The sequence below is a fragment of the Callithrix jacchus genome, chromosome 4 (genome assembly GCF_049354715.1).
Source record: "Callithrix jacchus isolate 240 chromosome 4, calJac240_pri, whole genome shotgun sequence".
Classification (NCBI taxonomy): Eukaryota; Metazoa; Chordata; class Mammalia; order Primates; family Cebidae; genus Callithrix; species Callithrix jacchus.
The window spans coordinates 34,001,265-34,022,995 of record NC_133505.1 but is presented as its reverse complement, the minus strand read 5'-3'; the positions used below and the strand labels follow the sequence as shown (position 1 = coordinate 34,022,995).

The window sequence follows — 21,731 nt, the reverse complement described above, 5'->3', positions numbered from 1 at the left end:
TGAGCCAAAGCAACATATCTAGATGTGGAATGTGGTGTTGTCAGAACTCCAAGAGATTAAACAGGCAGTGTGCTTCCTCCCTTGCAGTAAGAATGCAAAACGCAACAGTTAGTCTTTTACCTTGAAGGGGACACCCCTGTATTCTGCTAAACAATGGACCTGTAAATCTTCACTTCAGTGGCCCCTCCTGAAGCTCTGTAAGGTTTATCTCCACCTTCTGGAGTGCATGCATCTTGCCAAGGACTACAGCCCACCCTCTACCTGCTGCGCATCCACCCCAGTCAACATGAGGTTGTCAATGAAATGAGCAGATTTAATATCCTATAGGACATCAGTATGTCTAGTACAGTCTTATGACTACTATAGAGGACAGGAGAGTTACAACAGCCCTGAGGCAAACTATAAATAAATGTGTTGTGGATCCCACCTCAACGTGATTTACTTCATATCCACTTTCTAATTGAAATGAAAAGGAATGCACTAACCACATCCACAGCTGCACGCTGTGTGCCCAAGGCTTATTAATCTGCTCTACCAGTGATATCTAGATAGCACAAAAGCTGCAATTATAACTCCACTTAGCCATAGCTGGAGTAATCTCATTCATTCTTTAGCACTCATCAGGCTTCCTCAGGGACAAGTTGTTGGATTACATAGAGACACAGACAGTCCCACCATCACCCCACATCCTTCAGTGCTCTAATGGTGATGTGACCCTCACAGTACCTTCAGTATCTTCCACAAGACCCACCCTGTGACACACTATGATTTTTTATTTGGCCAGGATGGAGGTAGTGTCAGAGGTTTCCCTTTGTCCTTTAGCACAATGTGAGCTCTTACTCCAGAGATTAGGGACCCAGTGTAGGGGTGACTCCACTTACCAGTCCATCCATGTCAGTTATGCACTCAGGAAATTGGAAGATAATGAGGGCTGGGTCTATGGATCCAGTGGTCCCACTGTGGACCATACTGTATTTAGGTTTACTCCCTGGTCTCCGTAAGCCCCACCATGATGGGAGACAAGATAGTGCTGTGGGCATCTGGGCATCAATGTGAGCTCACACCCAGTGTCAGTAATCTCCCCAGTTCTGCCTCTTTCACTTCCCTAGTGTAGAGTCCTGAGTAAATAACTGTACGTTCCTTTGCAGAAGGTCTGAGGGAATTGCCCAGCATGTACTCCCATGGTGTTCCAGGGTCCTTTCTCCTAGGGATATGGACTCCTCCTCTGTCACTGAGATCTGAATCTGAATCTTGGTTGAGGTTTAGGCATTGAGAATGGGATCATGACTTTGTATTGGGTCAAACACTTTCAACTTCCTTCTCTTCAATTCTTGCTTTGTTATAGATATCAAGCAGGGCTCTTCCTGGCTGCCTGTTCTCACCCAGAACACCACCTTCCATTAACCTTCTCCACACTGCCAGCAGTTCCAGTCCTCTTGGCTGCTCCTCTCAGGTTGACATGCTGCCATGTCACTGCCACCACTTGTTCTCTGTTTCTTCAGGGAAGCAATCTTCCCAGGGAGATTAATATGCACCTTTACTCCCATCACCCCCAGCCTGCAGAGGACAACACTCTTACAATTCTTAGTGGTGCAGGTCCCTCTCACCATCCACTCTTTTCCAGGCCACCTTTGCCCAGAGACCTGTGGCTATGCCTTCCAGTCACAACAGAACAACCTTTCAGAACACCCTACAGGAAGCCAAGATCTCTACAAAGAAAGATTCACATGAATGGTGTGTACACAGAGCTTTCATTCTAGTGCAGGAGGTGTGGAGGGAGACTCGCTAATCCAACAGCGCTTGAGGCTGATAGTAGTACCATATGCCAGAAGCCAACATTACAAGGGATACAAAGTTCCCAGACCTACCAGAGAAATCAAAACCCTACAACATGTAGCTAAACAGGGACAAGAACCAAGGTCATTCTGGGCCAGCAAGAAGAGGGAAAGGGAAATTACTGACATATCTCAGAGCTATTGCAAATTTGGTTTCAGAACATGCCAACAAAACAAGTTACACAAGTTTTTGTGGTTTTGCAGGGCATATGAAAGTTATATTTATACTCTACTGTAGCCTATTAAGTGTATAATAGCATTATGTATAAAATAGGTAGTACACACCTTAATTTAAAATTACACTACTGCTAAAAGGTGCTAACCATCATCTGAGGCTTCAGCTTAAACTCATCTTTTTGCCGGGAGAGGGTCTTGCCTCAACGTCGATGACTGCAGACTGATCACATGGGGGTTGCCGAAGGCTGATGTGGCAACTTCTTAGGATAAGACAATAATGTTGGTGGCATAGATTGTAAAGTGGGAATCAATACTTAAGTAAGGTTAGTACGAGTTTTCAAGTCAGGTGGACCTGAATATGACCTCCAGGCCCTTCCACCAGCTAGCCATAGAGCCCTGGGCATATCTGGCCCACACTGGCTCTGACAAAGACTTGCCTAGTGAGTGAGTGCTGAATACCCATATTAGTCACTTTCCTCATCTGCAAACTGGTGATGGAATTCCTGCCTTGCCAATTCAGAAGAATATGTGAGAAGAGACACTGTGCCTAGAAAAACAGACATGAGACCTGTGGAAGGCTGGGCACGAGTGCCCTAAAGCAAGATCTGCCTAAAATGGCAGAACTGATTTTTTAATATCACCATTCTAACTGGTGAAAGATGGTATTTCATTGTGGTTTTTACTTGCATTTCTCTAATGACCAGTGATGAGCTTTTTTTCCCATATGTTTGTTGGTTGTGTATATGTCTTCTTTTGAGAAGTGTCTCTTCATATCCTTGCCCACCTTTTGATAGGGTTGTTTGTTTTTTTCTTGTAAATTTGTTTGAGTTCTTTGTAGATTCTGGATACTAGTCTTTTGTCAGGTGGGTAAATTGCAAAAATTTTCTCCCTCTGTACGTTGCCTGTTCACTCTAATGATAGTTTCTTTTGATGTGCAGAAGCTCTTTAGTACAATTAGAAACACATTCTTCAGTTTTGACTTTTGTTGCCACTGTTTTTGGTGTTTTAGTCATTAAGTTTTTGCCCATGCCTATATCCTGAATGGTATTGCATAGGTTTTCTTCTAGGGTTTTGATGGTTTTAGGCCTTACTTTTAAATCTTTAATCCACCTTGAGTTAATTTTTGTATAATGTGTAAGTAAGGGATCCAGGTTCAGCTTTCTGCATATAGCTAGCCAGTTTTACTGACACCATTTATTCAATAGGGAATCTTTTCCCCATTGCTTGTTTTTGTCAGGTTTGTCAAAAATCAGACAATTGTAGATTTGTGGTATTATTTCTAAGGCCTCTATTCTGTTCCATTTGTTTACATCTCTGTTTTGGTACCAGTACCATGCTTTTCTGATTGCTGTAGCCTTGTAGTATGGTTTGAAATCAGGTAACGTGATGCCTCTAGCTTTTTTTGTTTGTTTTTGCTTAGTATTGTCTTGGCTCTGCGGGCTTTTTTGGTTTCATATGAAATTTAAGGTGGTTTTTTTCCAATTCTGTGAAGAAAGTCAATGGTAACTTGATGGGGATAGCATTGAATCTATAAATTACTTTGGGCAGTATGGCCATTTTCAAAATATTGATTCTTCCTATCCATGAGTATGGAATGTTTTTCCATTTGTGTCTTCTCTTATTTCCATGAGCAGTGATATGTAGTACTCCTTGAACAGGTCCTTCATTTCCCTTGTAAGTTGTACTTCTAGGTATTTTATTCTCTTTGTAGCAATTGTGAATATGAGTTCACTCATGAATTGGCTCTCTGTTTGTCTGTTATTGGTGTATAGGAATGCTTGTGATTTTGCACATCGATTTTGTATCCTGAGATTTTGTTGAAGTTGCTTATCAGTTTAAGGAGATTTGGGGCTGAGATGAAGTTTTCTTCTAAATATACAATCATGTCATCTGTAAATAGAGACAATTCGACTTTCTCTTTTCCTTACTGAATATAGTTTATTTCTTTTTCTTGCCTGATTGCCCTGGCCAGAACTTCCAATACCATGTTGAATAGGAATGGTGACAGAGGGCATTTTTGTCTTGTGCCAGTTTTCAAAGGTAAAACTTCCAGTCTTTCCCCATTCAGTATGATATTGGCTATTGATTTGTCATAAATAGCTCTTATTTTGAGATGCATTCCGTCAGTACCTAGTTCGTTGATAATTTTTAGCCTGAAGGGCTGTTGAATTTTGTTGAAGGTCTTCTCTGCATTCATTGAGATAATGAGGTGTTTTTTGTCTTTGGTTCTGTTTATGTAGTAGATTATATTTATTGATTTGCATATTTTGAACTAGGCTTGCATCCCATGAATGAAACTGACTCGATCATAATGGATAAGCTTTTTGATATGCTGTTAGATTCAGTTTGCCAGTATTTTATTGAGGATTTTCACATTGATGTTCATCATGGATATTGGTCTGAAACTTTCTTTACTAGTTGAGTCTCTGCCAGGTTTTGGTATTAGGATGATGTTTGTGGCATGAAATGAGTTAGGGAGGATTCCCTCTTTCTGTATTGTTTGGAAGAGTTTCAGAAGGAATGGTACTAGCTCCTCTTTGTACCTCTGGTAGAATTCAGCTGTGAATCTGTCTGGTCCCAGAATTCTTTTTATTGGTAGCCTATTAATTGCTTCCTCAATTTCAGAGCTTGTTATTGGTGTATTCAGGAATTTTACTTCTTCCTGGTTTAGTCTTGGAGGCTGTATGTGTCCAGGAATTCATCCAGTTTTCTAGATATTCTAGTAAATTTGCATAGATGTGTTTATAGTATTCTCTGATGGGAGTTTGTATTTCTGTGGGATGGGCGGTGATATCTTCTTTATCACTTTTTTATTGCATCTATTTGATTCTTCTCTCTTTTCTTCTTTATTAGTCTGGCTAGTAGTCTATCTATTTGTTAATTTTTTCAAAAAAGAACTCCTGGATTCATTGTTTTTTTTTTTTTTTTGGAAGGGGTTTTCATGTTTCTATTTTCTTCAGTTCTGCCCAGATCTTAGTTATTTCTTGTCTTCTACTAGCTTTTGAATTTATTTTTTATTGCTCCTTTAGTTCTTTTAATTGTGATATTAGGGTGTCAATTTTAGATCTTTCTTCCTTTCTCTTGTGGGCACTTAGTGCTATAAATATCCCCCTACACACTGCTTTGAATGTGTCCCAGAAGTTCTGCTGTATTGTGTCTTCATTCTCATTGGTTTCAAATAACATTTTTTTTCTGACTTCATTTCATTATTTACCCAGTAGTCTTTCAGGAGGAGGTTGTTCAGTTTCCATGTAGTTGTGAAGCATTGAGTAAGTTTTTTAATCCTGAGTTCTAATTTAATTGCACTGTGGTCTGAGAGACTGTTTGTTATGATTTCCATTATTTTGCATTTGCTGAGAAGTATTTTACTTTCAATTATGTGGTTAATTTTAGAATAAGTGAGATGTGGTGTTAAGAAGAATGTATATTCCATTGATTTGGGGCAGAGAGTTCTGTAGCTGTCTATTAACTCTGCTTGTCCAGAGCTGGGTTCAAGTCCCAGATATCCTTGTTCATGTTATGTCTTGTTGATCACTCTAATATTGACAGTGGGGTGTTAAATTCTCCCATTATTGTGTGGGAGTCTAATCCCTTTGTAGGTCTCCAAGAACTTGCTTTATAAAGCTTGGTGCTTCTGTATTGGGTGCATATGTATTTAGGATAATTAACTCTTCGTGTTGCATTGATCTCTTTAGCATTATGTAATGTCCTTCTTTGCCTCTTTTGATCTTTGTTGGTTTAAAGTCTGTTTTATAAGAAACTAGGATTGCAACCTCTGCTTTTTTTTTTTTTTTGCTTTTAATTTTCTTTGTAAATCTTCCTTCATCTCTTTATTTTGAGCCTATGTGTGTCTTTGCACATCAGGTGGGTCTTCTGAATATAGCACACTGATGGGTCTTCACTCTTTCCAATTTGCCAGTCTGTGTCTTTTAATTAGGGCATTTAGACCATTTACATTGAAGGTTAATATTTTTATGTGTGGATTTGGTCCTGTCATTATGATGCTTGCTGGTTATTTTGCCCATTAGTTGATGCAGTTTTTTCATAGCATCGATGGTCTCTACAGTTTGGTATGTTTTTGTGGTGGTTGGTACCAGTAGTTCCTTTCCATGTTTAGTGCTTCCTTCAGGAACTCTTGTAAGGAAGGTCTGGTGGTGACAAAATCTCAGCATTTGCTAGTCCATAATTTTCTCTTTTCCTTATGAAGCTTGTTTGGCTGGATATGAAATTCTGAGTTGAAAATTCTTTAAGAACATGGAATATTTGCCCCCACTCTCTTCTGGTTTGTAGGGTTTCTGCAGAGAGATGCACTGTGAGTCTGATGGGCTTACCTTTTTGGGTAACCCAACCTTTCTCTCTGGCTGCCCTTAGCTCTTTTTCCTTCATTTCAACCCTGGTGAATCTGATGATTTTGTGTCTTGGGGTTACTCTTATCAAGGAGTATTTTGTGGTATTTTCTGTATTTCCTGAACTTGAATGTTGGCCTGCCTTTCTAGGTTGGGTAGGTTCTTGTGAATAATATCCTGAAGGTGTTTTCCAACTTGGTTTCTGTCTCCCTATCACTTTCAGGAATGCTGATCAAATGTAGATTTGGTCTTTTCACAAAATCCCATATTTCTTGGAGGCTTTGTTCATTTCTTTTCACTCTTTTTTCTCTAATCTTGTCTCCTTGCATTATTTTGTTAAACTGATCTTCGATCTCTGATATCCTTTCTTCCAGTTGAGAGATTCAGTGATTGAAACTTGTGTATGCTTTGCAAAGTTCTCGTGCTGTGTTATTCAGTTTGATAAGGTAATTTATATTCTTCTCTTAACTGGTTTTTCTAGTTAGCATTTCACCTAACCTTTTTTCAAGGTTCTTAGATTCCTTGCATTGGGTTACAACATGTTCCTTTAGCTCAGAGGTGTTTGCTATTACCCACCTTCTAAAGCCTGCTGCTGACAATTCATCCAACTTGTTCTCCATTCAGTTGGATTCCCTTGTTGGTGAGGGGTTGTGATCCCTTGAAGGAGAAGAGGCATTCTGGTTTTCTGAAATTTCAGCTTTTTACACTGGTTTCTTCCCATCTTCATGGATTTATCTACCTTTGGTCTTTGAAGTTGGTGACAATTGGATGGGATCTATGAGTGCACATCCTTTCTGTTGATGTTGAAACTATTTCTTTCTGTTTGTTAGTTTTTCTTCTAACAGTCAGGCCCCTCTGCTGCAGGTCTGATGGAGTTTGCTGGAGGTCCACTCCAAACCCTGCTTGCCTGAAAATTAGCAGCAGGGGCTGCAGAACAGCAAAGATTTCTGTCTGTTCCTTCTTCTGGTAGGTTCATCCCAGAAGGATAACCACCAGACGCCAGCCAGAGCTCTGATGTATGAGGTGTCTGAGCTCATACTTGAAGGTGTCTCCCAGTCAGGATACACAGGGGCCAGGGAACCACTTGTGGTTGCAGTCTGTCCCTTATTAGAGCTCAAACACTGTGCTGGGAGATCTGCTGCTCTCTTAAGAGCAGCCAGGCAGGGACATTTAAGTCTGCTGAAGCTGTAACCACAACAGCCCCTTTTCCCAAGTGCTCTGTCCCAGGAAGATGGGGGCTTTATTTATAAGTCCCTGATGGGCTTCTGCCTTTTTTTCAGAGATGTCCTGCCCAGTGAGGAGAGAGTCTAGTGACAGTCTGCCTGCAGAGGTCTTGCTGAGCTGCCATGGGCTCCACCCAGTTTAAACTTCCTGGCTGTGATGTTAAAACTGCCTACTAGAGACTCAGCAATGGTGGATGCCCATGTCCCCACTGAGCTCAAATGTCCCAGGTCAAGCTCAGAATTGCTGCAGGAATTTCAAGCCAGTGAATCTTAGTTTGCTGCTTTTCATGGGGGAAGGAGGGGACCCATCAAGCCAAATTACTTGGCTCTGTGTCTTCAGTCCCCTTTACAGGGGAGTGAACAGTTCTGTCTCAGTGGCATTCTAGGCTCCACTGGGGTATGAGGAGAAAAAAAAAAACTGCTGCAGCTAGCTCAGTGTCTTCCCAAATGGCCAACCAGTTTTGTGCTGGAAACCCAGAGCACTGGTGTTGTAGGTACCAGAGGGAATCTCCTGCTCTGTTCGTTGTAAAGACCATGGGAAAAGCAGAGTATCTGGACTGGAGTGCAGAGGACAGTCCTAATGGCTTCCCCTGGCTAAAAGAGGGAGTTTCCTGGCCCCTTGCACTTCCCAGGTGAGGTGATGCCCCAACCTGCTTTGGCTTGCTGTCCTTAGGCTGCACCCACTGTCCAACCAGTCCTGATGAGATAAACAAGGTACCTCAGTTGGAAATGCAGAGATCACCCACCTTCTGTGTAGATCTCACTGGGAGCAACACACCAGAGTTGTTCCTATTCAGCCATCTTGCCGGCAAAAATTGCTTCTTCAGTGTCGTAAGTGAATTAAACACCATTTTTGATTCTATGTCAGTTTAGGTCTACAACTTTTGCTTTGTGTGAAACTAGAAAAGAATGGGGACACATCCATGTCTGTGTGGTGGCCAGAAGATCCACAGAGGCTTGAAACTGACCCAATAGCATGCATTTTCTATTGACTCTCTCTATGCTTTGGAATCCCAGGTAATTCATAATCTTAAAAAAAATCTCATGTTCATACATAGGACAGGATAGGAAGGGTAATATTTCTGTTTCAATTTGCTAGTAGGACTTCCATAACAAAGTACCACAGGCTGGGTGAGTTACATAATAAATATGTATTATCTCACAGTTCTGGAGGCTACAGGTCCAAGGTCAAGGTGCCACAGGGTTGATTTCTTCTGAGGGCTCTCTTCTTGTCTTGTAGATGGCCACTTCTGTCTTCTCAACATAGGATTTCAACATATGAATTTTGGATGAGGAGGGACACTATTCAACTCATAAAGTGTGGATCATCCTTGGTAGTGGATATTTGAAAAAAAAAGAGAGTAAATTCCTTTGGCTTGATGCTTTCTCTTGGTTTTCTGAAATTCTAGTTTTGCAATAAGAACAAAAAAGAACAGGACCAAAGTTTAGTTTTTCCCAGAAGGTGAACACCTCCCAAGTCTGGGAAATTTGAGACAGCAAGAAGTGGTGCTGTGAAGTTCTCCAAAATCTTACTTTCTCCAGAAATTCTATTTCTGCTTTTTTAACTGAAAAAAGATTCTCTCAGGAGAGCCACCTCTTCTGAGGCTGTATGGGCTTCTTTCTGCTTGAACTTACAGAAGATAAAAATTGATCTTGATAAAAAGGAAGTATTTGCCACATTTTTATCATGCTTATATTTTTGTACTTTTTAAAATGTCCCATGTTGTGTTGAGTTCATTAAAAAAACTTTTTTAATTTAGGAAGAAATTACTCTTTATTGACCAAATCACCAGAAATTTGCAGCAAACAACTTAACATCTTAATAACCACCAAGGCCTGGGCTCTGAGGCTTGCTCTGCCTCTCCCAGTCCTTAATAGGGTCTGGAGTGAGAGACGTCATTAATAGAGACCAAGCCAGATGGTTGCAGGTCCTCCTTTCCCACTCATGACAAGCTGCTCAACTGTTGTCCAGAGCAGGAAAGAGCCAGTACTCAGTAAAGTCTAATAAAGAATTTGAGGTTGCAATATAAGATCTCTCAACAATTTAGATTTATCAACAGTATTGGTCCAAAACTCATTTGCTTCTGATGTAAATTTTTTCATTTTGCAATTTGTGTGTGGTTTTAATAAATCATCTCAATCCCTGTGCAGAAATTAATCAACTCAGTGCAAAGAAAAATCCCTTAACCTGGAATAGCCTCATCTTACTTTGAAAAGAGAAAACAGAGGTATTTCTGCTCCTTCTCTACCCAAGTGAACAAACATCCCCACAAAGTTCAAAATGTTACTCGGCCTCAGAATGTTCATAAAGATTGCTTTTGATGGACTGATTCCAATCACCTAGAAAGGGCAGCTGGAACCACTATGCAGGCAGCCTTCTTTGGAAATTTTTTTTTGTTTTTGAGACGGAGTTTCACTCCTTACCCAGACTGGAGTGCAATGGCACGATCTAGGCTCACTGCAACCTCTGCCTTCTGGGTTCAAGCAATTCTCCTGCCTCAGCTTCCCGAGTAGCTGGGACTACAGGCGTGCACCACCATGCCCAGCTAATTTTTGTATTTTTAGTAGAGACGGGGTTTCACCTTGTTGACCAGGATGGTCTCATCTCTTGACCTCGTGATCCACCCACCTCGGCCTCCCAAAGTGCTGGGATTACAGGCTTGAGCCACCGCGCCTGGCCTGGAAATTTCTTAAAAGCAACTCTTGAGAACTATCCATGATTGTGTGTAACAGCTCTATGGTCCAAACAGCTTCTGTTCTTTCATCTCACGAGCAAGGCTCAGAGGTGGCATTTGAATTGTCAGGAGCAAGAGCAGCAGCTGTGGCCCCACGAGGTAGGACTTAAATAATTTATGGCTTGTCAATGATCCGAGCCGTTCGGCTTCCCTTTTCCACAATGCCAATGATCCATGCTTGGTGACCCTCTCCATACTTGGAGGATTTGATTTCAGAACAAAAGCAAGCCACCTGTTCTCTAGGCAGACAAATCAGTAATTCCCCAGAGGTTTCAGCTGAGGTTCCTTGAAAAAGCTCAAACCGTCCACTGGCCTTGCTGACAGCAGCCATTTTGGAAATTATTGGCAGATTATGAATAACAAAGGGCACTTCGTTTCTTTATTGTTTCGCAAGGTTCTAGGAGTGTCCTAGAATGCCAAAGCCTGTGATATCTATGGCCACATGGGCATTAAATGTGTGCATTAAACCTGCAGCAGTTCTGTTGCAGGTAGCCATATTGAACATGGCTTCCTGATACGCCAACTCCACCTCTTCTCTGGAGATCACCATCTTTACTTTATTCCATCTTTCAACATTATCCCGCCATTGGTGGGCATTGACAGCAACCTGGGTTCCTAACGGTTTGTTTAACACCAGTACATCCCCAACCACCGCACTGTCGGGCATTATGAATTCATTTGGCTGGCATACCACAGTGGCAACTCCACCAATTATAATCCAAGGGTTGACCACAGTTTGCCCACCAGTCACTGCAGTCCCTCCTTCCTGAGCCACATCCCAAAAGCCTTTGACCATGAGTGGCGTTACCTTTTGGCGTTCCTCCTCACTCATACTCTGGCTGACGCTGAGTAACATCAACATGTTGTCACACTCAGTAATGCCCATGGCTTAGAGGTCACTCAGCACATTGTCACAAGCTATGCGTCCCATCACATAGGGATCTTCCACCAAGGGATAAAAGAAGTCCGTGATCTGCACCAGGGACAGGCCCCCATGCCTCAGGGGGATGACGCAGGAGTCCATCCCGATGCCCAGGGCTGGGAAAGTGGGGCTGGGGCACACTCGTTTCCTGCGACGCCTCTTCCTGACCGCCCACCAGGCCCCAGCCCAGTTGGGGCCACGTCAGTCTCGCCAGGAGTTTGAGCAGCGTCTCCTGCAGGACCTTGCAGCCTCAGCCCTTCATGCTGGAGAAACCCGTCAGCCGCCAGCTCTGGCTGAGGCCCAACGTCTGGGGCTCGAAGGGCCGGTAGTTGAAGAAGCTCCAGCCCACAGTCAAGCCCACTAGGCCGGAGGAACCTTCTGCAGCTGCCATCGCCGCCATCGCCTCCCCGCAGGCACTCGTTGCCGAGGCTTCCGCCATCACGCTGGGTCAGACTCACGCCACATGCAGCCTTCTAGGTCTTTCTCTAAAAATATTTTTTTAAGTAATACATAATATTTGTACATATTTATGGGGCACACATGACAGTTTGATACATGCATAAAATGTGTAATAAAGCCAGGGTATTTAGGGTATCCTCAAGTATATATTATTTCTTTTTGCTGGGAACATTAAAAATCTACTCTTCTAGCTATTTGAAATACACAGTTTTATTAGTTTTAGTTAGCCTACCATAGCTTAGAACATTAGAACTTATTTTTCTATGTAATTGTACATTTATATCCATTAATCTACTTCTCTACATCTTCCCATCCCTACATTCTTCCCAGCCTCTGGCAACTGTCATTCTCCCCTCCATGGCATTAACTTTTTTAGCTCACATACACGAATGACAACCTGGAATATTGGTCTTTCCCTGCCTGATTTGTTTCACCCAACATGACCTCTAGTTCCACCCATGTTGCTGCAACTGACAGAATTTTTTTTGTTTTTTATGGCTGAATAGTAGTTCTAGAGAAATCACTGTACTGTTTCCCATAATGGCTGCTCTAAATTACATTACCATCAACAGTGTATATAACACTTCTCCTTACTCCACATGCTCACCAGCATCTATGATCATTTATTTTTAATAACAGCCATTCTAACTAGTGTAAGATATATCTTACTTATTTGCATTTTCCTGGTATTTAGTGATGTTGGGTTTTTCACACCCCTGCTGGCCACTTGTATGACTCCTCTTGAGAAATTTCTATTCAGACCCTTTGACCACTTTTTAATTGGATTATTTGTATTTTTTACTGCTAAGTTTTTGAGTTTCTTGTATATTCTAATATTAGCCTAGAATATACTAACTGGATGAATATGCTAGTTGGATGAATACTTAGCAAATATTTTCTCTATTCAACGGGTTATCACTTCATTCTGTTGGGATGTTTTCTTTGCTGTGCAGAGGCTTTTTAGCTTAATATAGTCCCATATGTCAGTTTTTGCTTTTTTTTTGCCTACACTTTTGAGGTCTTAGCCATAAAATCTTTTGCCTAGATTCATGTCTTGTAGTGTTGCCCGTATGTTTTATTCTAATAGTTATATAGTTCTGAGTCTTCTGTTTAATTGCTTTTGAGTTGATTTTTGTGTATGGTGGGCGACAGGGGTCTAGTGACATTCTTCTGCATCTGGTAGCATTTTCCCAGCACCATTTATTTAAGAGAATGTTCTTTCCTCTCTGTATATTCATGGTTCCTTTGTCCAAGGAACTCCTTTGAGAGTTATTATCAAGAAGCAATGTTTAGTTTCACTAAATGATTTTTCTGTGTCTACTGAGAAAATAATATGGTTTATGTCCTTCATTCTATTGATGTGTTATACCACATTTTTTATTCACATATGTTCAACAATCCTTGCATCCCAGTATAAAACTCACTTGATCATGGAGTATTTTTTTTTCATCTGTTGTTGGCTTTTCTTGCTAGTGTTTTCAATGACTATTATTTATTACTATCATTTAAATTTTGATTGTAAGCATTTTAAAATTGTAAAATTAAATATAATGAAATGACCAGATCTGTATTAAATTCATTAATGAATTTTGACAAATATAGCCATATCACCCATGCCACTATCAAGATACACAGAGGTCAATTTTTTTTTTTTTTTGCCTTTAACTTAGCCCCGCTTCGCCCAGCAGCCATTAAACTGATGCCTATTATGATAGAGTAGTTCTTCCTGTTTTAAAACTTCATACATATCCACTCATCCACTATGGCTTCCCCGTGTCTGGCTTTTTGCACTTGGTGTAATATCTATGTGATCTATTCAGGGTGTTGCATGTATCAGTAGTTCGCTCATTTTTATTGCTGGTAGTATTCCATTGCATGATTGAAAGACAGTTTTTTGTACATTGTGGGAGTATTCTTGGTTTTTTATTATTACAAATAAAGAAAATATAAACATTCTTGTACAGGAATTCATGGACATAATCTTTATTTCTCTTGAATAAATACCTAGGAGTGGAAAGGTAACCATAGAGTACTAGCTTGTTTAACTTCGTTAGATGATAGGAAACTAACTTTCAAAGTGGTTTTATAATCTTTTTATTTATTTATTTGTTTGTTTGTTTGTTTTTACTGCATTCCTCATCATTACCTATATCTAGCATTTCTCCCCATGCTATCTCTCCCCAGCTCCCCACCCACCACTTTCCTTTCCTTATTTCCTCCTGACAGACCTCTGTATGTGTTGCTACCCTTCCTGTGTCCATGTGTTCTCAATGTTCAGCACCCACCTATGAGTGAGAACATGCCATGTTTGATTTTCTGTTCTTGTGTCAGTTTGCTGAGAATGATGGTTTCCAGGTTCATCCATGTCCCTACAAAGGACAGGAACTCATTGTTTTTGATGGCTGCATAGCATTCCATGGTGTATATGTGCCACGTTTTTCCTGTCCAGTCTATCATCGATGGGCATTTGGGTTATTGTAAACACTGTTGCAATGAACATTCATGTGCATGTGTCCTTATAGTAGACCAATTTATAATCCTTTGGATATATACTCAGTAATGGGATCGCTGGGTCAAATGGAATTTCTATTTCTAGGTCCTCGAGGAATCGCCAAACTGTCTTCCACAATGGTTGAACTAATTTACACTCCCACCAATAGTGTAAAAGTGTTCCTATTTCTCCACATCCTCTCCAGCATCTGTTGTCTCCAGATTTTTTAATGATCGCAATTCTAACTGGCATGAGATGGTATCTCAATGTGGTTTTGATTTGCATTTCTCTAATGACCAGTGATGACTAGCATTTTTGTCATATGTTTGTTGGCTTCATGTGTGTCTTCTTTTGTAAAGTGTCTGTTGATATCCTTCGCCCACTTTTGAATGGACTTGTTTGTTTTTACTTGTAAATCTGTTTGAGTTCTTTGTAAATTCTGGATATCAGCCCTTTGTCAAATGGGTAGATTGCAAAAATGTTTTCCCATTCTGTTGCCGATTGAATATAATGACTGTTTTGCTGTGCAGAAGATATGGAGTTTGATTAGGTCCCATTTGTCTATTTTGGCTTTTGTTGCCAATGCTTTTGGTGTTTTGGTCATGAAGTCCTGGCCTATGCCTATGTCCTGAATGATTTTGCCTAGATTTTCTTCTAGGGTTTTTATGATGTTGGGTCTTATGTTTATGTCTTTAATCCATCTGGAGTTAATTTTAGTGTAAGGTGTCAGGAAGGGGTCCAGTTTCTGCTTTTTGCACATGGCTAGCCAGTTTTCCCAACACCATTTATTAAACAGGGAATCCTTTCCCCATTGCTTGTTTTTGTCAGTTTCGTCAAAGATCAGATGGTTGTATATATGTTATGTTGCCTCCAAGGCCTCTGTTCTGTTCCATTGGTCTTTATCTCTGTTTTGATATCAGTACCATGCTGTTTTGATTTCTGTAGCTTTGTAGTATAGTTTGAAGTCTGGTAGTGTGATGCCTCCCACTTTGTTCTTTTTGCTTAGAATTGACTTGGCTATGGGAGCTCTCTTTTGGTTGCATATGAAGTTTAAGGTGGTTGTTTCCAGTTCTGTGAAGAAGGTCATTGGTAGCTTGATGGGGATAGCATTGAATCTGTAAATTACTTTGGGCAGTATGACCATTTTCACGATATTGATTCTTCCTAACCATAAGCAAGGAACGTTTCTCCATCTCTTTGTGTCCTCTCTTATTTCACTGAGCAGTGGTTTGTAGTTCTCCTTGAAGAGGTCCTTTACATTCCTTGTTAGCTGTATTCCTAGGTATTTTCTTCTCTTTGTAGCAATTGTGAATGGCAGTTCATTCTTGATTTGGCTCTCTTTAAGTCTGTTATTGGTGTATAGGAATGCTTGTGATTTTTGCACATTGATTTTGTATCCTGAGACTTTGCTGAAGTTGCTTATCAGTTTCAGGAGATTTGGGGCTGAAATGATGGGGTCTTCTAAATATACAATCATGTCATCTGCAAATAGAGACAATTTGACTTTCTCCATTCCTTTTTGAATACCCTTTATTTCTTTTTCTTGCCTGATTGGTCTGGCTAGAACTTCTAATACTATTTTGAATAGGAGTGGTGAGAGAGGGCAACCTTGACTAGTGCTAGATTTCAAAGGGAATGCTTCCAGTTTTTGCCCATTCAGTATGATATTCACTGTTGGGTTTGTCGTAAATAGTAAATAGTTTTTATTATTTTGAGGTATATTCCATCAATACCTAGTTTATTGAAGGTTTTTAGCATAAAGGGCTGTTGAATTTTATCAAAGGCCTTCTCTGCAACAATTGAGATAATCATTTGGTTTTTGTCTTTGGTTTTGTTTATGTGGTGAACTACATTTATACACTTGTGTCTGTTGGACCTGCCTTGCACCCCCAGGACAAAGCCTACTTGATCATGGTGGATAAGCTTTTTGATGTGCTGTTGAAATCAGTTTGCCAGTATTTTATTGAAGATTTTTGCATCTATGTTCATTATGAATATTAGCCTGAACTTTTCTTTTCTGGCTAAGTCTCTGCCAGGATTTGGTATCAGGATGATGTTGGTCTCATAAAATGATTTGCGAAGTATTCCCTCTATTTGGATTGTTTGGAATAATTTCAGAAGGAATGGTACTAGCTCTTCTTTGTACATCTGGTAGAATTTGGCTGTGAACCCACTTGGACCTGGGCTTTTTTTTGTGGTGGCAGGCTATTAATGCTGCCCCAACTTCTGCCCTTCTTATTGATCTTTTTAGGGTTTTGACTTCTTCCTGGTTTAGTCTTGGGAGGATGCAAGTGTCCAGGAATTTTTTTTTTTTGGGGGGGGAGGAAGGCAGGAAGGAAGGGAAGAAGGACGGTATGGAGGAAGGAAGGGATGAAGGAACGAAGGAAGGGAGGAAGCGGGGACGGAGGGAGGGAGGGAGGGAAGGGAAGAAAGGAAATCAAGCAATGAAAGAGACATTGCCGACCTGGATCTAGAGGTTTACAAGTTGATTTCTTTTTTTTTGAGAGAAGGAAAGAAAAAAAAAATAAGTAAAGGAGAGGAAGAAAGAGGAAGAGAAAGAGGGAGAGTAAATGGAAATATTGCTTTATTTTGAAAAAAATTGGGTATTAATAATGGCCAATCAATGTTTCATTTAAACTAATGGGTAGGTGTGATGTGGTATTCACAAGAATGTATATTTTGTGTATTTGAAGTGGAGAGATCTATAAGTATTTATTAAGTTTACTTGTTCTGGATCTGAGTTCGAGTCCTTGATATCCTTATTAATTTTCTGTCTCATTGAATCTAAGTCTCCTATCTGGGTGTTAGGATCGTTAGCTCTTCTTGTTGCATTGATCCTTTTACCACTATATCTTTGTTGCTTTAAAATCTATTTTATCCGATACAAGAATTGCAACTCCTGCTTTTTCTTTATTTATTATTTATTTTTGCTCTCCATTTGGTTGGTAAATCTTTCTCCATCCCTTTGTTTTGAGTCTTTGTGTATCCTTGCATGTGAAACAGGTCTGGATGTAACATGCCGTTGGGTTTTGGCTGTGTCTTTTGATTGGGAATTCAGTCAATTTAAATTTAGGGTTACTGCCATTTGATGTTGACTGGCTGTTTTATCCATTCGTTGGTGTAAAATCTTCTTTATGTTGGTGCTCTTTACTTTTTGGTGTATTTTTAGAAAGGCTAATACTGGTTGTTTCTTTCTGTGTGTAATGCTGCTTTCAGAAGCTCTTGTAAAGCAGGCCTGGTGGTAATAAAATCTCTGAGTTCTTGCTTGTTCATAAAAGATTTTATTTTTCCTTCAGTTGTGAAGCTTAGTTTGGCTGGATATGAAATTCTGGGCTGAAGGTTCTGTTCTTTGAGGATGTTGAATATTGGCCCCCACTCTCTTCTGGCCTGTAGAGTTTCTGCCAAGAGATCTGCTGTAAGTCTGATAGGCTTGCCTTTGTGGGTTATCCGACCTTTCTCTCTGGCTGCCCTTAGTATCCTCTCCTTCGTTTCAACCCTGGTGAATCTAACGATTATGTGCCTTGGGGTTGGTCTTCTTGAGGAATATCTTTGTGGTGTTCTCTGTATTACCTGGGGTTGAATGTTGACCTGCTTTGCTAGTTTAGGAAAATTTTCCTGAATAATATCCTGAAGGGTATTTTCCAGCTTGGATTCATTCTCTCCGTTGCATTCAGGTACACCTATCAAATGTAAATTTGGTCTTTTCACATAGTCCCACATTTCTTGGAGACTTTGCTCATTCCTTTTTATCCTTTTTTCTCTAATCTTTTCTTCACGTTTTATTTCATTAAGTTGGACTTTGACCTCTGATATCCCTTCTTCTGCTTGAACAATTCGAGTGTTTAAACCTGTGCATACTTCTCGGAGTTCCTGTATTGTATTCTTCAGTTCCATTAATTCACTCATACTCCTCTCTAAGTTGTCTATTCTCAATAGGATTTCATCAAGCCTTTTGTCAAAGTTCCTAGTTTCTTTACGTTGGGCTACAACATGTTCTTTTAACTCACCGAAGTTTGTTATTATCCATTCCTTGAAGAGTGATTCTGTCATCAGGAGGCGCTCATTCTCCATCAAGCCTTGTTCCATTGTCGATGTGGAACTGTGATCATCTTTAGAGGGAGAGGCGTTCTGACTTTGAGTATTCTCAGCTTTTTTACGCTGGTTTCTTCCTGTCATTGTAAATTTATCCTCCTCTTATCTTTGAAGTTACCAACTTTCAGATTAGGTCTCTTGAGTGGACGTCCAGGTTGTTAGTTCCCAGGGCCAGAGCAGCGGCGTTAAAACTGATGGTGCTTTTCTGCCCAGGATTCTCCTTTTGGGCTTCCTTCTTGTTTCCGTAGTAGGCGACTCTGCCTTCCCGGGGCTCCAAACCTCAGTCAGAAGGGGAAGCGGTCCCGTTTACTCTGCTCCAAGAGCTGCCGCGCCCAGGTGCCAGCGGAACCACTGCGCCTACCACGAGAGTCGCGCTGGCGACCCGTGTGTTTCCACCACTGGGGGATCTTCTGCTCCGTGAGCGACCAGACTTTGTCTGAAAGTGTGGCGTCCTCTAGTTCTCCGCGCCTTCCCTGAGAGCTGCAATCCCGGGATGTTAGCGATCGGCCATCTTGGATCGTTCTCCAAGTGTCCAGGAATTTATCCATTTCTTTCAGGTTTACTAGTTTATGTGCATAGAGTTGTTTGTAATAATCTCTGATGGTGGGTTTGTATTTCTGTGGAATCTGTGGTGATCTCCTTTTTATCATTTTTTATTGCATCTATTTGATTATTCTCTCTTTTCTTTTTTATTAATCTGGCTAGTGGTCTATTTTGTTGATCTTTTCAAAAAACCAGCTCCTGGCTCTGAGCTGGGTGCAGGAACAGCCAGAGCAGCCGCCAGCGCAGTGTAGGGGGCAGGTGCGGATCCCGCCACCACTGCATGCTAGGCCCGTCGCCTCCCCCTGCCGCCGCCGCCTGCCCGGGCTGGAGCGCGCTGCCTTCGGACACGATCCTGGCCTCAGGCCAGAGCAGCCCCACCATGCCGAGGGAGCGCAGGGAGAGGTATGCGAAGGAGCAGGACACCATGAAGGAGGACGGCGGCGCGGAGTTCTCGGTTCACTCCGGGAAGAGGAAGGCAAACGTGGCCAATTTTTTTTTTTGCAGGATCCAGATGAAGAAATGGCCGAAATAGGACGGCGAGGGACCAATGTGGGAGCCAGGCTTGGGACAATAATGCAGTCTGTGCGGGCCCCTGCTCCCTAATCCCCACACCTGACAAAGAATATGATGAGCTGCTTTACCCAAACTTAATGTGCAAGCCTCGGCATATCGCACCATCCAGAGGTTCCCCACTGCCTGTACTGAGCTGGGAAAATAGAGAGGAAGTCTGGAAAATCATGTTAAACAAGGAAAAGACATACTTAAGGGATAAGCACTTTCTTGAGCAACACCCTCTTCTGCAGCCAAAAATGCGAGCAATTCTTCTGGATTGATTCATGGAGGTGTGTGAAGTCTGTAAGCCTCACAGGGAGACCTTTTACTTGGCACAAGATTTCTTTGACCGGTATATGGTGACACAAGAAAATGTCATAAAAACTCATTCACAGCTTATTGGGATTTCATCTTTATTTATAGCAGCCAAACTTGAGAAAATCTATCCTCCAAAGTTCCACCAGTTTGCTTATGTAACAGATGGAGCGTGTTCAGGAGATGAAATTCTTACCATGGAGTTAATGATTATGAAGGCCCTTAACTGGCATTTAAATCCCCTGACTATTGTATCCTGGCTGAATGTATACATGCAGATTGCATATCTAAATGACATCCATGAGGTGCTACTGCCGCAGTATCCCCAGCAAACCTTTATACAGATTGCAGAGCTGTTGGAGCTCTGTGTCCTGGATGTCGACTGCCTCGAATTTCCTTACAGTATACTCGCTGCTTCGGCCGTGTATCATTTCTCTTCATCCGACTTGATGCAAAAGGTTTCAGGATATGAATGGTGCGACATAGAGAACTGTGCCAAGTGGATGGTTCCATTTGCCATGGTTATAAGGAAGACGGGGACCTCAAAACTGAAGCACTTCAGGGGCGTCGCTGATGAAGATGTGCACAATATACAGACCCACAGACAGCTTGGATTTACTGGACAAAGTCCGAGCAAAGAAAGCCATGTTGTCTGAACAAAATAGGGCTTCTCCTCTCCCCAGTAGACTCCTCACCCCTCCACAGAGCAGTAAGAAGCAGAGCAATGGGCCAGAAATGGCATGACACCCCAGCCTTCACCAAAGACAGTCACGTGGAAGCGCCTGCCCCACGCTCTCTTCTGTCCTCTGCAGCCGAGGCTTGCTTTCGCTTTTACTGATATCTAAATGGAAGAGTGTTTCTTTCACAACAGATGTATTTCTGTGGATGGCATCAGACAGGGCAAAGTACTGTTTGTTGAATGCTTGCAGGTGGTTTTTTTTTTTTAAATAAGTGGGTCAAGTACACCAGCCACCTCGAGACACCAGTGCGTGCTCCCGATGCTGCTATGGAAGGTGCTGCTTGACCTGAGGGACTCACGACAACAAAAGCTTAAAGCTGTGGAGGGCCACGGTAGCGTGGCTCTCCCCGTGGGGTGCTCTGGGCTGCATTGTACCAAGTGCTGCAGGTGGTTGTGGGCAGGCGTCCACAGCTAGCTGAGCAGGGTGTACCCTCTCCACACTATCAGTTGACAACATTGTACAACGCCTTTAATGAACTCTGTTTTGTAACTGCTGTTATATGTGTCCGTTTTTTAATAAAGATAATACCATCTTTGAGACAAAAAAAAGAAAAAGCTCCTGGGTTTATTGATTTTTGAAGGGTTTTTGTGTCTCTATCTCTTTCAGTTCTGCTCTGATCTTAGCTATTTCTTGTTTTCTGCTTGGTTTTGAGGTTTTTTTTTTTTTAATCTTGTTTCTCTAGCTCTTTCAATTTTGATGATAGGGTGTCGATTTTAGATCTTTCCTTGCTTCTCATGTGGGCCTTCATTGCTATATATTTTCCTCTAGACACTGCTTTAAATGTGTCCCAGAGATTCTGGTACATTATGTCTTCGTTGTCATCGGTTTTGAAGAACATCTTTCTTTCTGCCTTCATTTCATTGTTTATCCAGTCAACATTCAAGAGCCAGTCATTCATTTTCCATGAAGCTGTGTGGTTCTGAGTTAGTTTCTGAAATCAGAGTTCTAACTCGATTGCATTGTGTTCTGAGAGACTGTTATAATTTCTGTTCTTTTGCTTTTGCTGAGGAGTGATTTATTTCCAATATGTGGCCAATTTTAGAGTAGGTGTGATGGTGGTGCTTAGAAGAATGTGTATTCTGTGGATTTGGGGTGAAGAGTTCTGTAAATGTCTATTAGGTTTTCTTGGTCCTTGCTTGAGTTCAAATCCTGGATATCCTTGTTAATTTTCTGTCTCATTGATCTGTCTAATATTGACAATGGGGTGTTAAAGTCTCTCACTCTGATTGTGTGGGAGTCTAAGTCCCTTTGTAAGTTATTAAGAACCTGCATTATGTATCTGGGTGCTCCTGTATTGGGTG

The 21,731-nt window shown here is 41.3% G+C and overlaps 2 pseudogenes; one reads left to right on the top strand and one right to left on the bottom strand.

Moving 5' to 3' along the window:
• Positions 1–10,347: 10,347 nt before the first annotated feature.
• Positions 10,348–11,677, bottom strand: LOC100401877 (selenide, water dikinase 2-like; annotated as a pseudogene).
• A 7,382-nt stretch (positions 11,678–19,059) lies between these two features.
• On the top strand, positions 19,060–20,475 carry LOC100389799 (G1/S-specific cyclin-E1 pseudogene; annotated as a pseudogene).
• Positions 20,476–21,731: the final 1,256 nt, after the last annotated feature.